Source organism: Lutra lutra, chromosome X (assembly GCF_902655055.1).
Source record: "Lutra lutra chromosome X, mLutLut1.2, whole genome shotgun sequence".
Taxonomy (NCBI): Eukaryota; Metazoa; Chordata; class Mammalia; order Carnivora; family Mustelidae; genus Lutra; species Lutra lutra.
The window spans coordinates 89,958,185-89,972,866 of record NC_062296.1 but is presented as its reverse complement, the minus strand read 5'-3'; the positions used below and the strand labels follow the sequence as shown (position 1 = coordinate 89,972,866).

The 14,682-nt window shown below is 40.4% G+C and overlaps 1 non-coding gene across 1 annotated transcript; it reads left to right on the top strand.

Annotated features, from left to right (window-relative positions):
- Positions 1 to 3,171: 3,171 nt before the first annotated feature.
- Positions 3,172 to 3,300, top strand: LOC125092554 (small nucleolar RNA SNORA76). Its single transcript, XR_007125008.1, has one exon. It is a non-coding gene; the product is annotated as a small nucleolar RNA SNORA76 (small nucleolar RNA).
- Positions 3,301 to 14,682: the final 11,382 nt, after the last annotated feature.

The window sequence follows — 14,682 nt, the reverse complement described above, 5'->3', positions numbered from 1 at the left end:
ACAAGAAATTTTCCATGTATCCAGGTAAGAGATGTTGATGTCCCTGGAAATGTGGTGACCATAACATTTGAAGGTATCCAGGTAAGAAATGACGTGTAACTAATAATGGGAGTTCCAAGCTATTTTATAGTTTCCCTGGTTGGAGATGAAGTATCCCTAATGATGGCATTTATCTGGATAATTTGTAGATCTCCATGAAAGCTATGCTTTTCTTTTTTTTTTTTTTATTTTTTTTTAAAGACTTTATTTATTTATCTGACAGAGAGAGATCACAAGTAGGCAAAGAGGCAGGCAGAGAGAGAGGAGGAAGCAGGCTCCCTGCTGAGCAGAGAGCCCGATGTGGGGCTCGATCCCAGGACCCTGAGATCACGACCTGAGCCGAAGGCAGCGGCTTAACCCACTGAGCCACCCAGGCGCCCCAAGCTATGCTTTTCTAAACCTCGCAGAGACCATAGGCTTCTGTAGATAACCAACTAAGATGATCTGTCATAGATCACTGTGGTGACCAAGGTATTTTACAAGTATTTAGTTAAGAACTGATGGCAAACCTCAAGTAAATACAGGGCTGGGAAAGTCTTGTAGGGGAGAAAAAATAATTTCCCTTTGCCCTTCTAGGTTCTTGGTTGAAACCCTCCAGTAACAAAAGACCCATTAACAAGAAAAAAAAAAATTTTTAGATATTTATGCACATATGGACATATGGGAACCCCACAAAGAAATGAAATTCAAAAGGCAGCCAGGCAGTTGAGACATATTCTATCCTGAGCCAAGGCAAGGGCCAGGGACCTGGGGCTTCCAAGGGGAGAAGGGCAATTCACAGGAAGATGTGAAGAGGAAATGTCTCCAAACAGTTTGCTTAGCCATGCAGATGACTTACTCACCTGACAGACTTCTCTGGTAATGGCTGTCTTCTTAGGATAGGCCCCTTTCTGATACATATTTTTCTTACAAAAGCATAACTTCTACTGAGCTTCCAGAGCTTTTTCCTGTGTCTGCAGTTGCTCAAAATAATCAGTTCAAAATAATTCTCAGGCCAAAGAGGCGTATTCTGCTGCCTTTCAGTATCCATTAAATAATGATGGTGACCTAAACCGTGGTAACGACCATGGGATTTCCAGGTGTCCTGGTAAGAGACAATGTATCTCTAATTAGAGTTGTCATCATGGTTTGTTTGTGGGTTTTTTTGGCAGGTTCCAGTAAAGAAATGAAGGTGAAATTAGCCACAGTAGTAACCATGGGATTTGCTAGATAACAGGACAAGAAATAATGTAGGCTTTAACCAGGTAGACATTGTGGTATTTTGGAATTGTTCAGATAAGTTATAATGGTATCCTTCACCACTGCAGACCATGGCATTTTGCAGGTTTCAATCCATAAATGATGGCAAACTAATAAGGGGAGTAAATGTGGGACTTTGCTAATATCCAGGTAGGAGATGAGGTGGGCCTTAAACACGGTAGAGACCATATGAATTCCAAATATCTAGAAAAGTCATGATGCTATCCCAAGCTCTTATTATTACCATGTGTTTTTGCAGGTATTCAAGTAAAAAATCAATGTCCCTAACAAAAGTAGTAACCATCAGATTTTACACTTGTTTGGTTTTTTTAATTCAGAGATGATTTGTCTTAACACTTAGTAGTGACAAAGATATTTGCAGGCGCCCCAACAAGACATCAAAGTCCTCACTACATTAGTAACCGTGGGATATTTGCAGGTGTCTAGTGAATCCATAGTGGTGTCTGAAACTACAGTGTTGACCTTAGGGTTCTCCCAGCATTCAGGCAGAGTTAGTGGCTGCCCTAATGCAACAGAGAGATGGAATTAGCAGGGGTCCAGATGGATGAACATGTATCCCTAACCAGGGTTTCCACCATGTGTTTTTTCAGTTCCCGTTCAAGAGGTCATGATCTCTGTAACTACAGTGTGGACCTTCAAACTAAAGAATCCAGGTAGAGTTCATGGTCCCCCTAATAATAGTAGTGATCATGGAATTTTTTGAGGCCCATGTAGAAGCTGTATGCCTACTTATAGTCACCACCATGCATTTTTATAGGTTCTAATCAAGAGATACTGGTAAAGAACATGGAATCAGTAAGTGATGATGTGGGCCTTAAACAGAGCACAGACCATCTGGTCTTCTGAAGTTTCCAGGTAAGGTATCATGGTGTTTTTCATCTCACTATTGACGATGGGATTTTTATAGGTACCCAGTCAAGAGATGATGGTATCTCAATGACTTTGGCCTTGATATTTTGCAACTATGCAGATAAAGTTGATGGTTCCTCTAATGCTAGTAGTTCCCATGAGATGTGGCACGGTGTAGGTTGAAAAAGATGCGTCCCTAACCATGGTTGCCACCCTGGGTTTTAAAGGTTCAGATGACCATGAAATTGACAATGACCGCAAATAAGGGATTTTGCTGGTAGGCAGGAAAGAGATGTTGTGAGCATTTACATGTTAGACATCTTCAGAGTTCCCAATATCTAGGTAAGAGATGATGGTTCCTATAATACTATAACCTTATAAACAAGAGTGTGCTTTGTTTTGGTTTTGATAGGTTTTCAGTTGAGGACTTTGCTAATATACAGGCAAGAAATGTTATGACATTTTCACATTGGAGACCTTCTGAATTTTGGGTATCTAGGTAATTATTGATGGTGATCATATAAACCTGGTTTTTGGCAGGGATACAGGGAAGAAGTTAATTTGCCCCACCGTATCAGTAAGCATGAAATGCTATATATTCTTGTTCAGAGATGATGTGTTGTTTTGTTTTGTTTTTTAACACTCATAGTGATGTATCAATAAGCAGGAATTGTATCGACCATCACTGTGTTATTGACCATGGGATTTTTGCAGGTGTCTTTCAAGAGATCGGAAGGTATCTTTTATTAGGGTTTAGCTTCACAGCTCCGCAAGTAATCAGGTAGCACTGATGTACAGCAAACATAGATGTGATCAAGGAAATAAGCAGGTGGCTAGTTAGTGTACAGCTAGTACTAAAGACAACTTTCACCATGTGCTCTTCCTGTTCCTTTCAAGAGACCACGATGAGCCCAAGAATAGTCGTGGTTAATGGAGGACAGTGCTGGTATCCAGGTAAGTGATGATGTAGGGTTAAACCGGAGCAGAAACCCATTTGATCTTCACTGAAGAAAGCAAGCGATCGCGCTGCCTTGGAGTCCCAGCCACCCCTGCGCCTGGGTCAGGGGTCAGGATGTGACGCCATAGTATGCGCTTGCGCATTACTGAACTCCACCCCCTCCGCCATTTTGAATTTAAATGCCAGTGACCCGGCTACGTTACGCGCTGTTGCTGTTTGGGATGAGAAGTGTTCCGGGTTTCGAGACTCGTGCTTCAGTCCTTAAAGCCAAGGTTGAAGTACCCTAGGGAGACATCAGCTACTTAGTACGTGGCACATTTCTGTGCCTTTCCTTTAAGTCTCAACTGCCCTCTCCGTGGTCATCAGTGACGTGCAAGTTCGGGTACCCGAGCCACGGATATGTGTCAGGAGAGTAGCCTTGAGCCGCTGAGGTGTACTTAGAAGACTGACTTCAGTCTTGAACTGCTTGAATTTAACTCACCTGGCTAAGGGGTAGCTGCGACCTACTTAGAGAAACTCCCAGGGAGGGTCACCGTCTTCTTTGGATACTATGTGTGCAACGCACGCTAAAAGCTTTGGGCACTTGAATGTGTCCCAGTTCGCCCCAGCAGCTCACAAAAACAGGGGACTTGTGAAAAAGAAATTTGATTTTCTGTGTTGCTGGCCCAACATAGGCCCCTAAATAAAGGCACACTCCCTGATCTGGATTAGGTGATGGTTTATAAAGGGGGAAATGTTCTCACCCGGAGGATGCACAGGGGCGGTGACTAATAGGCTCTGACACTTTGTAACGGGAGGGGGCCCCCGAGTTAACAGGATTACTGGGCACTCAAGGGTGTAAAGTCCCAGCTCAGAAGGGACTGTTTTTCTCAGGTTTTTAAATGCAGGTTGAGGATAATAGCGCCTGCCTCCTCTCTTGTCAAGGTGTGGTGAGGATTCCTGACCATCTTGTGAGAGGACCTGTCCCATGATCACCCAGGAAGTGAAAGCTGCTCTTGGCGCTGAGTGCCTTAGTGCCCTGTACCCACTGTTTATTCTGTCCCTAGCTAACCAAGATTCGGTAGAAATAACCTAGATGCTTATCAGGTATTTGCCATGAGGTATTTATTTTGTAAAATAATGCAGGCAATTATAAATCCCCACATACTGTTTGATGAAGTGTAACAGGGTAGTCATGTGTGATCTCTTTACACAGTGGTGCATTTAGTCCCTCGCCTTTACTTGCACAAAAATTACAAAGCCCAGTGAACAAGACCAATGGACTGACTGACAAATCAGCCCAGATGATGAGGAAATAGTACGCTGACTGGAGGGGTCAAATAGTGTAAGTCAAATGTTTTAATGTTGCAGTTAGAGTAATCAAGGGTTAAGATAAATATTTTTTCAAAATACCCATTTCTTTTAAAGGCAAGGGGCTGTTTAAAAAAAAACCACTATTCACTTTGTCCACAAATACAAATATCAAAGGTTTCCCAAGGTAATTTTGATGTGAATGCAGCTTTAAACAATAAAAAAAAAAAATTGTGTTTTAAGTGCACTTCTCAAAGTAAATCCTATAACCAGAGGGCCCCCAAACTTGTAAACTGAACATCTGAGGCAAATGTACACAACAAAATTGGCAGCAATCAAGGGATGGGGGGAAAAGGCTCTTGATGAAGTAACATAACCATTATTGTTACTATGTTTGTTTTGCAGGCATTGAGGTAAGAAATAATAGAATCCTTACCACTGTTAGAAATCGTGAATTCTTTCTATGTTTTTGAGAAAATGTATGTTTAATGCCGTGGGTGTTAATTGTTGTTTAATTACCATATCTAGGTGATTATTATGGTGTTCCTCACCACATCTGATCTTCACAAATGGGTCAATGATAGTGTCCCTAACACTTGTGTTTCCATGTTTTGTTTTGTTTTTTCCAGGTATCAGGTAAGAACTTTTCTAGTATACTGGTAAGAGATGACATGACCTGTACACATTAGAGACCTCCTTACTTTCAGATACCTAGGTAAATAAGAATGGCATCAAGAACTCTTATACTGACTTTTTTTTTGACAGGCATATAAGGAAGAAACCAACTTGTCCCTCATAGTAAGTGTGAGATTTTGCTGTATTCATTTTCAGAGAGGTATATCAGAGTGTTGAGGAATTGTTGTATCCACGGACTTGTGATGTGTTCCCCACCATAGTAACAATAATGGGATTTTTGCAAGTGTCCAGAGGACAAAGATATTACTGCTAACAGAGGTATAGTTGATGGAATACAGAACAAGTAACCAGGTAGAATTGATGGATCCTGCAATTAAGGAAGCCACCAGCTTTATTTACATGTATCCCAGAGGTAAAAGATATGTAGGCAGAGATAAAATGTGTTTTTCAGGTTTCAATCAAGATAGCATGGTGAACTTCACCAAGGTTGTTTACAGAGATCTGGTGTCTGGTGACCATACATGCCTTAAGCACACTACAGACCAGATCTTTGGTTATCTAGGTAAGCAAGGATAGAGTCTCTAAAATTTGTGTTATGGTTTTTTCACATGCATTCAGGTAGGAAATCTAATGTCCCAACCAATGCTGGTAAGCATTACTCTTCATTGTTTAAAAATTTCAATATAATATGTGTTTAACCTTAGGTACAGCAGGGATGTCACATAAATCCAAGTAAGATATTCTGCTGTTTCCAACCACAGTAATGACCAGGAGATTTTTAGAGGTTTTCAGTCAAGAGATGATGGTGCCTTTTGAGAATGTTGTCGACCTTGGAGATATGCCAAGAACCAAGTAGTGCTGATAGTTCCCTAATAATGGAAGTGACCAAGAGTATTTATTTGTCATGATCTGTAGGACAAGTTGCATCCTTAAACACACTTGCCACATGTTTTTGTTTTGTTTGTTTGTTTGTTTTTTAGGTTCCAGGGTAGAGATCATGGGGCATGTGAAAGTATTCATTAATGGAGTATCCAGGAAAGTGATAATATATGTTGTACAATATATATATTATATTAATTAATATATTAGTTGTGCAACTAATAATCAGAAATCAGGAAATTAGGATGGCAGCCCTAACACTTGTGTCCCATGTTTTTTGGTTTTTGTTTCTTTGCAGGTTTCCCATTAAGGTCTTGCCTAGTGTATGGGTATGGGATGATACAATATATACTCATTAAAGATGTCCCCCCCCTTTTTTAAGATATATTTACTGATTTTAGAGGGGAGGGGTGGGGGAAAGGGAATCTTAAGCAGACACCCCGCTGAGCACAGAGCCCAACATGGGACTTGATCTCAAGACCCTGAGATCATGAGGTGAGCTGAAACCAAATCAGCTGATTAACCAACTGAGCGATTCAAGTGCCCATCATTGAAGACATTTTTATTTCCAGAATCTACATTAATGATGTTGTCTAGACTCTTAAACATTAAAATTGTTATGGGCATGTATGCAGTTAAAAATGGATTTGTCCTGGCACCTGGGTGGCTCAGCCGGTTAAGCATCTGCCTTCAGCTTGAGTTGTGGTCCCCGGGTCCTGGGATGGAGCCCCGAGTCAGACCCCCTGCTTAGCAGGGGAGTCTGCTTCTCTCTGCCCCTCCTCCTGCTCGTGCTCTCTCTCTTACTCACTATTCCTCTCAAATAAATAAAATCTTAAAAAAAAAAAAAAAGAATTTGTCCCTAACAGTACTAGTAAGCATGAAATCTTACTGAATTCTTAATGTTTAAGGGTAACATGTATTTGACTTGCCTAGTGATAGATAAGCAAGTGTCCAATTAATTTATCATCTTCAACATTATGTTATTATCCATGGGATTTCTGCAGGTTTGCCTCCATGAGAGGAAGATGTCTTTTACTAGGATTTGACCTAGAAATTCTGCAGAATCCAGGGGCCATTGATGGGTCCCTAAACAAGGGACCAAGTGTTAAGAGATTGTAGGTATATGGATAATTATGGTGTTCCTCACCACAGCAGGAACCATGGGGTCTTTACAAGTGTGCAATTAGGAAATAGTGGTCTTACCTAAAAATGTTGACCTTGGAATACTGCTAGGATCCAGGCAGAGTTAATGTGTCCCATAATGATGGAAATCAACAAGGTTATTTACAGGTATCCTTTGACACCTCCTTCATAATATGCCTTCCAGGTTCCTGTTAAGACCTCACAGTGACCCTAACAAGGATCATTAGTGGGAACATTGCTGATGTCCAGGGAAGTGATGAAAGTGAGCCTAAACCACAGCATAGACCAGCTGACCTTCAGAAAGGTCAGTAAGTTGGGATGGCTGGGTGACTCAGTCGGTTAAGCATCTGCCTTCAGCTCAGGTCATGATCCTGGGGTCCTGGAACTGAGTACCACATCGGGCTCCTTGCTCACCAGAGAGCCTGCTTCTCCCTTTGCCTGCTGCTCCCCCTGCTTGTTCTATTGTGAGCTTGCTCTCTCTCTCTGATTGATAAATAAATAAATAAATAAAATCTTAAATGTAGGTAAGTGATGATTCATTAATATTTATGGTATTTTGATTGCATACAATTCTGGTATGAAAACGTAGAGTCCTTACATTCTAGAAACTATGAGTTTTCACTTTTAAAAAAAAAAAAAAGTTTATTCATTTTAAGACAGACGAGAGAGAGAGAGCGCACAAGCAGGGGGCAAGGCAGTGAGAGAGGAAGAAGCAGACTCCCTGTTGAGCTGGAAGCCCAACACAGGGCTCAATCCCAGGACCTGGAGATCATGACCTGAGCCAAAGGCAGATGCTTAACCATCTGAGCCACCCAGTGCCCCAAGTTTTCACTTTTGGTATTTGAGAGAAAATGTATATTTAACCCTGAGAGTGAGGTAACAATCATGGTGTTCCACAACACAGGTAACCATGGGAATCCTGTAGGTATAAAGTCACCAGATGGTGGTCTTAATCTGACAATGGTTATTAATTTGGGAGGACTATAAGTGTCTAGAGATAGTTGACGTGTCCCATAATGGCAGAAGTGGTCAAGGTTATTTGCAGGTGTCCTGGTAGAAGTAGTTGTGTCATTAAACACATTAACAGAACATTGCTCTTAACCAGGTGAGTGATGATGTGGGTCTGAGCACAGTACAGACAACCTGACCTTCAAATATCAAGGTAAGCGGGGACCATGTTCATAACCCTTGTGTTATCATGTTTTTTGCAAGTATCTCTTTAAGGTCTTTGCTAGTGTACAACTATTACGTGACATTAACTCAGGAGAGACCTTTATTTCAGGCATCTAGACAATTAGTGATGTTGTAGAAACACTTATATTAAGTTCTCTTTCAGCATGTACGCTATTAAGAAATTTGTTCATAACAATACTAATAAGCATAGATTTTACAGTATTCTCTTTGGAACTAATGTGTACTTAACATTTGTAAGGAGATAGGCAGGCATTCTGTGATTTATCATATTCTCCATCAAACCTTAGTAACCATGGACTTTTGCAGGCCTCTCTCCACAAGTGGAGGATGTTTTTTTCTAAAGTTTAACCTTGGACTTCTGCAGGTATCCAGGTAAACTTGATGGGTCGACCCCGAAATCATACAAATGACGAAGGGAATTTGTAGGCGTAGAGGTAGAATGATTCATGCACCAAACACGTTTTTCACAATGTGTTTTTTGGATTCATGTCAAGACCCCCTGGTGAGCTTATCAGTGATAAGTTCACAGAGGATATTGCTGTTATCAAGGTGAGTGATGATGTGGGCCTAAACCACAGCATAGATGATCTGCTCTTCGCATGGATAGGTAAGAAGTGATGTAGGTACCTCTAATACTTCTTGTTAACATAATTCTTACAAGTATTCAATTAATAAAGGATAGGTTCCAAACCAATACTTGTAATTATAGGTTTTTACATTTTATATTTCAGAGAAAATTATATTCAACTCTGTGAGCATTGAGGGATTTTGTGGATCCAGGTAAATGTCATGGGGTCTGCCTCCAGTTAGTAGATATGGGATTTTTACAGTTTTTATGTTATGAAATGATGGTGTTATCGGACAGTGGTGTTGACCCTGAATTAATCCGAGTATCCGGGTAGACTTGATGTGCTCTGAAGAGCATCTGTGGTTATTTGCAGATGTTCTGGTTAAAAAAGAAAACTTGTATCCCTTAATAAATACTTTATAAAGTGTTTTTCAGGTTCTTATCAAGATACCATGATGAAATCTTAAGTCAGTAACAGCGGGACATCTCTGGTATGCGGGTAAGTGATGATATACACATCACAGACCATCTGATCTTTATATACCTGGCCGAATGATGTTGGATTGCCCAGACCTGCTTTAATTATGTGAGCTCTTAGCAGGGATTCAGGTAAGCGAGCAATGATGATGTTTTGCCAATGCTAAAAACCATGTTATCCTGCTGTCATATTGTATAGAAAAAGTATGTGTAATCATGTGAGTAATGAGTAATTTGTATTTTTCCAGGTCACTACCCTGAAATTCTGCCTCACAATTATAACCATGGTATTTTATAGATAAGTAATTAGGAGATGATGGTGTCTCAGTATAGCTAGACCTTGAATATTGCAAAAATCCAGCTAGGTTGATGAATCCTGCCATGATGGAAATGAAGGTGGTTATTTACAGATGCCCGTATGAAGGTGTGTGTCCTCAGGTAAACATTTGTCACAATGTATTTTTCAGGTTCCAGTCAAGAGTTCATAGTGAACCTGATCCTTGTCATTAACAGAGACTTTGCATGTATCTCAGTAAGTACTGATATGGGCCTTTAGCCCCTTGAAGATCAGGTGATCTTCAGATATTGAGGTCAGTGAGGATGATGTCCCTAACATTTGTGCTACCCTTTCTTTCTTTTTTTTGGGGGGGAGTGTGGGGGGCAGGTATTCAGGTAAGAAATGATATTGTACCTGCTGATGCTAGTAAGCATTAGCCTTTAGTATTTTAGAGTTTAGATGTAATGTATGTTTATATATAGAAGAGACTGAGGGATAAAGAGGTATTCGGGTTATCCTACTAGACTGCCTACTACTACTGCCAAACACTACTGACTAGGAGATTTCTACAAGCACTTGGTAAACAAATGATAGCATCTCTAACAGTGTTAGCTTTGAAGTTCTGCCAAGATCGAGGTAGTGTTGAAACTTCCCTGATAATGAAGGTAGCTAAGATTATTTGTAGGAATCATGGTAGAACAAGTTGTATTCTTTTTCATGGTGGGGGGCAGCGTGAAGCCCAACACGGGGCTCGAACTCACCACCCTGAGAACAAGTCCTAAGCTGGGATCAAGAGTTGGATGTTTAACTGGCTGACCCACCCAGGCACTCCAAACAAGTTGTGTATGTGTGTGTGTGTGTGTGTGTGTGTGTGTGTTTTAAGATATATTTATCTTGAGAGAGAGAGAAGGGGTGGAAGGGCAAAGGGAGAGAGAGAATCTCAAGCAGATTCCACACCGAGTGCGGAGCCTGATGTGGGGCCTGATCCCACAAACCTGAGATCATGATCTGAGCAAAATCAAGAGTCAGACACCCAACCGACTGAGCCACCCAGGCACCCCACTAGTTGTGTTCTTAAACATAGCCACTGCATGTGTTTTTCAGGTTCGAGTCAAGAAATCACAGTGAATCTAGCGATGGTCATTATTCAACAGCGCTAGTAACCAGGTAAGTGATAAAGTGGTTCTTACTACAGTGCAGACTGTGCGATCTTCAGTATCTAGATAAGGAATGCGTCCCCAACACATGTGTTGTGGTTTTTTGCAGGTATCCTATTAAGGTCTTTGCTAATAGAGGTAGGATGTGACGGGCCATACACTCATTAGAGACTTTTGGTTATTTTCAGACATCTAGGTAATTAACATTCCCAAGACTCTTCTAAAAACTTGTTTGGGGGCATCTTTACAGTTAGGAATTTGATTTGTCCTGAACAATACTAGCAAGCATGAGTCTTAACTATCTTCTTGTTTAGAGATAATGTGTTTTTTATACTCAGAGTGGTGACAGATAGGCAAGTAACCACGGAATTTTTTGCATCTACCGCTTCAAGAAAGGAAGGTATCTCATATGAGGGTTTAACCTCAGAGTTCTTCAGTAATTCAGGTGACCTTGATGAGTTATAAAATGATACAACGGGCCAAGGGAATTCTGTGGGTGTCTAGGTAGAATAAGATGTGTACTGAACACTTTCCACAGCTTGTTTTTCAGGTTCCTATTAATACTATGACTGTGAGTAGTGAAGGAGACACATAGCACATAGTGAGGTAAGAGATGTGGGACAAAACCACAAACAGACCATCTGATCCTCACACACTTAGGTAAGTGATGGTGGGGTCCTTAACACTTCTCATTACCATGATTTTGTTGCCGATATTCAGGTAAGAAATGATAGAGTCCTTACCAATTCTAATAACCATGAGTTTATACTTTGTACATTGTAGAGAAAATCTGTGTTTAATCATGTACATATTGAGGAGTTGATCTCATCTGGACCCACAGGGTTTTTCCAGGTATCCGGTCAAGTCATATTAGTCTCTGCTGACAATGCTGTTGACCTTGAATTGGTGCGAATATGCTGGTGGAGCTGAGGTGTTCCATAATAATGGACATGAACAAGGATGGGTGCAGGTGTCTTGGTAGAACAAATTGTATCTTAAACTCATTTGTATGTGTTTCTTCAGGTTCCTGTTAAGAAAACAAGGTGAGCTTAAAATGGTTTTTAACACAGCCTTGCTGGCAACCAGGTAAGTGTTAAAGTGAATCCTACTACAATAAAGACCATCTGAACTTGAGTATCTAGGTTAAGTGAGGATGATGTCCTTAACATTTGTGTTAATGTTTTTTTTTTTAATTTTTATGGGTATCAGGTTAAGATTTTTACTAATATGTAGGTATGAGATGATGTGATATTGACTAATTAAAGACCTTCTATTTCTTTAGATTTTTTTATTTTAGAAAGAGATTATGAATGGGGGGAGGGGTAGAGGGAGAGGGAAAATCTCAAACACAGGGCCTGAGGGGTTCAGAGCCAGACTCGGGGCTCAGTCCCATGACCCCAAGATCATGACCTGAGACAAAATCAACTGATGCTTAACCAACTGAGCCACCGAGGTGGCCCAGACCTTTCTTTCTTTCTTTCTTTCTTTCTTTCTTTCTTTCTTTCTTTATTGGAAGATTTTTTTTTTTTGAAGATTTTATTTATTTTATTTGATAGATCACAAGTAGGCAGAGAGGCAGGCAGAGAGAGAGGAGGAAGCAGGCTCCCTGCTGAGCAGAGAGCCTGATGCGGGGCTTGATCCCAGGACCCTGAGATCATGACCTGAGCCTAAGGCAGAGGCTTTAACCCACTGAGCCACCCAGGTGCCCCTATTTATTGGAAGATTTTTTAAAAAATATTTTATTTATTTGAGAGAGAGAGGATGTGTGCATGAGCAGGGGGGAGGGGCAGAGGGAGGGGGAGAAACAGACTCCCTGCTGAGCAGGGAAGCTGACATGGAGCTTGATCCCAGGACCCCAGGATCATGACCCAAGCCAAAGGCAGCTGCTTAAAAGTGAGCTACCTAGGTGCCCCCTTTTTAAAAGACTTTATTTTTAAATAATCTCTGCACCCAACATGGGGCTCGAACTTACAACCCCGAGATCGAGAGTCATGCTCCACCAACTGAGTCAGCTAGGCGCCCCTAAAGACTTTTCCATATTCAGATATCTACAAATTTATCATTTCAAGTCTCTTGAATTTACTTTGCTTTTGGTATGTATTTCTTTAGAGTTTAATTTGTCCCTTATAATATTGATAGGAATAAGATTTTTTTTTTGGTATTCGTGTTTAGAGATAATGTGTACTTAACATAGTGGTGATAGACGGATTTGCAGATATCCAGGTAATTAATCATATTGTCCTTCACTACTTCATTGACTATGAAATTATCACAGGTATACCATGAAAAGAGGAAGGTGTCTCTTCAAGGATTACCTTAGAGATCTATAAATAACTAGGTGGTACTGATGGTTCCTGAAATGATACAGTGACCAAGGGAATTTGCAGGTATAGAGGTAGAGTAAGATAGGCACCAAAAATATTTTCTATAGCAGTTTGTATTTTTTTCAGACTCCTGTCAATACATCACAGTGAGCCCATCAATGGCAGTTACCATGGGGCATTGCTGATGTCATAGTAAGTGATGATGTGGGCCTAAGTCACAATACAGACCATGTGATCTTCAGATAGGTTGGTAAGTCATGATGGTATCCCTAACACTTGCTACTTGCTATTACCATGACTTCTTTGCAAGTATTCAGGTAAGAAATGATAGATTCCAAACTAATTCTTGAAACCATGAGTTTTCAGCTTTTAGAGAAAACTCTTGTTTAACTCTGAGTGGTGAGGGATTACACATATCAGGTTTTGGTCATATCTCAACCACAGTACTTATCATGGAAATTTTGTAGGTGTCCTGTAAAAGCTGTATTACCTGACAATGGTCTTGACCTTGGAGAGCTACAGATATTCAGGCAGGGTTGATGCTTTCGTAATGATGGGAATGACCAAGCTTATTCATAAGTGTTGTGTTAGAGTGAGCTGCGTCCTTTTTACACATATATCATAATGTGTTTTTTAGGTTCCTGTCAAGAGGTGATGATGAACCTAATACTAGTCATTCTCTGTGGACATTTCTGTTGCCCACGTAAGTGATGATGTTCACCTTCACCATTTCAAATCATCTGATCTTCACGTACCTAGGTAAGTGTTATTGATCGACTAAACTTGTTTGCCATGTTTTTTTTCAGATGATCAGGTAAGAAATGATAGCGAATTTTACCAGTTGTAGTAGTCATGCTATTGTGTTTCTATTTCAGAGAAAATGTATGTTTAGTCATGTGAGTATTGGGCAAATTATGCCATGAATACCCATAATCATGGAGTGGTGTGATACAGTCATAATATTGGTGTTTTCACAGGTGAGCAGGGAAGAGATGAAGGCGTATTTGTTTGGCATGGACCTTGAAGTATTGCAACAATCCAGAAAGATCTGATGGGTCCTGCAGTAATGGCAACAAACACTGCAAATAGTATTTCTAGTCTCAAAGGAGGGTCTCTAGACACGTTTTCCACAGAGTTGTTTAAATTACCATTGAGAGGTCATGGTAAATTTCAAAGTGATCATTGCTGGGACTTTGCTTATATTCAGGTAAGTGATGATATGGGCCTTCTGCTCCTTACAAATTGATTTTCAGATATTTAGGTAAGTGTAGGTGGTGTTCCTAACTGTTCTGTCACAATGTTTCCATTGCAGGTTTCCAGTTAAATGATACTGTCCCAACCAATGCTAGTAAGTATATGCCTTTTTTATTTTTTTAAATTTAGGTACAGTGTGTATTTAATGTTAGTAGTGATAAAGGGCTATGCAGGTCTAGGTAACTTACTGCTGCCGTACATCAAGCATTGACCATGAGATTTCTACAAGTTAATGCATCTAACAATGGTGTTGACCTTAAAGTTATGCCAAAATACGTGTCCTTTTATGCTTCCCCTAATGATGGAAGTGACCAAGATTATTTACAAATGTACTATTTCTTTCTGCGGCTAGACAAGTTGTATCCTGCAACAACACA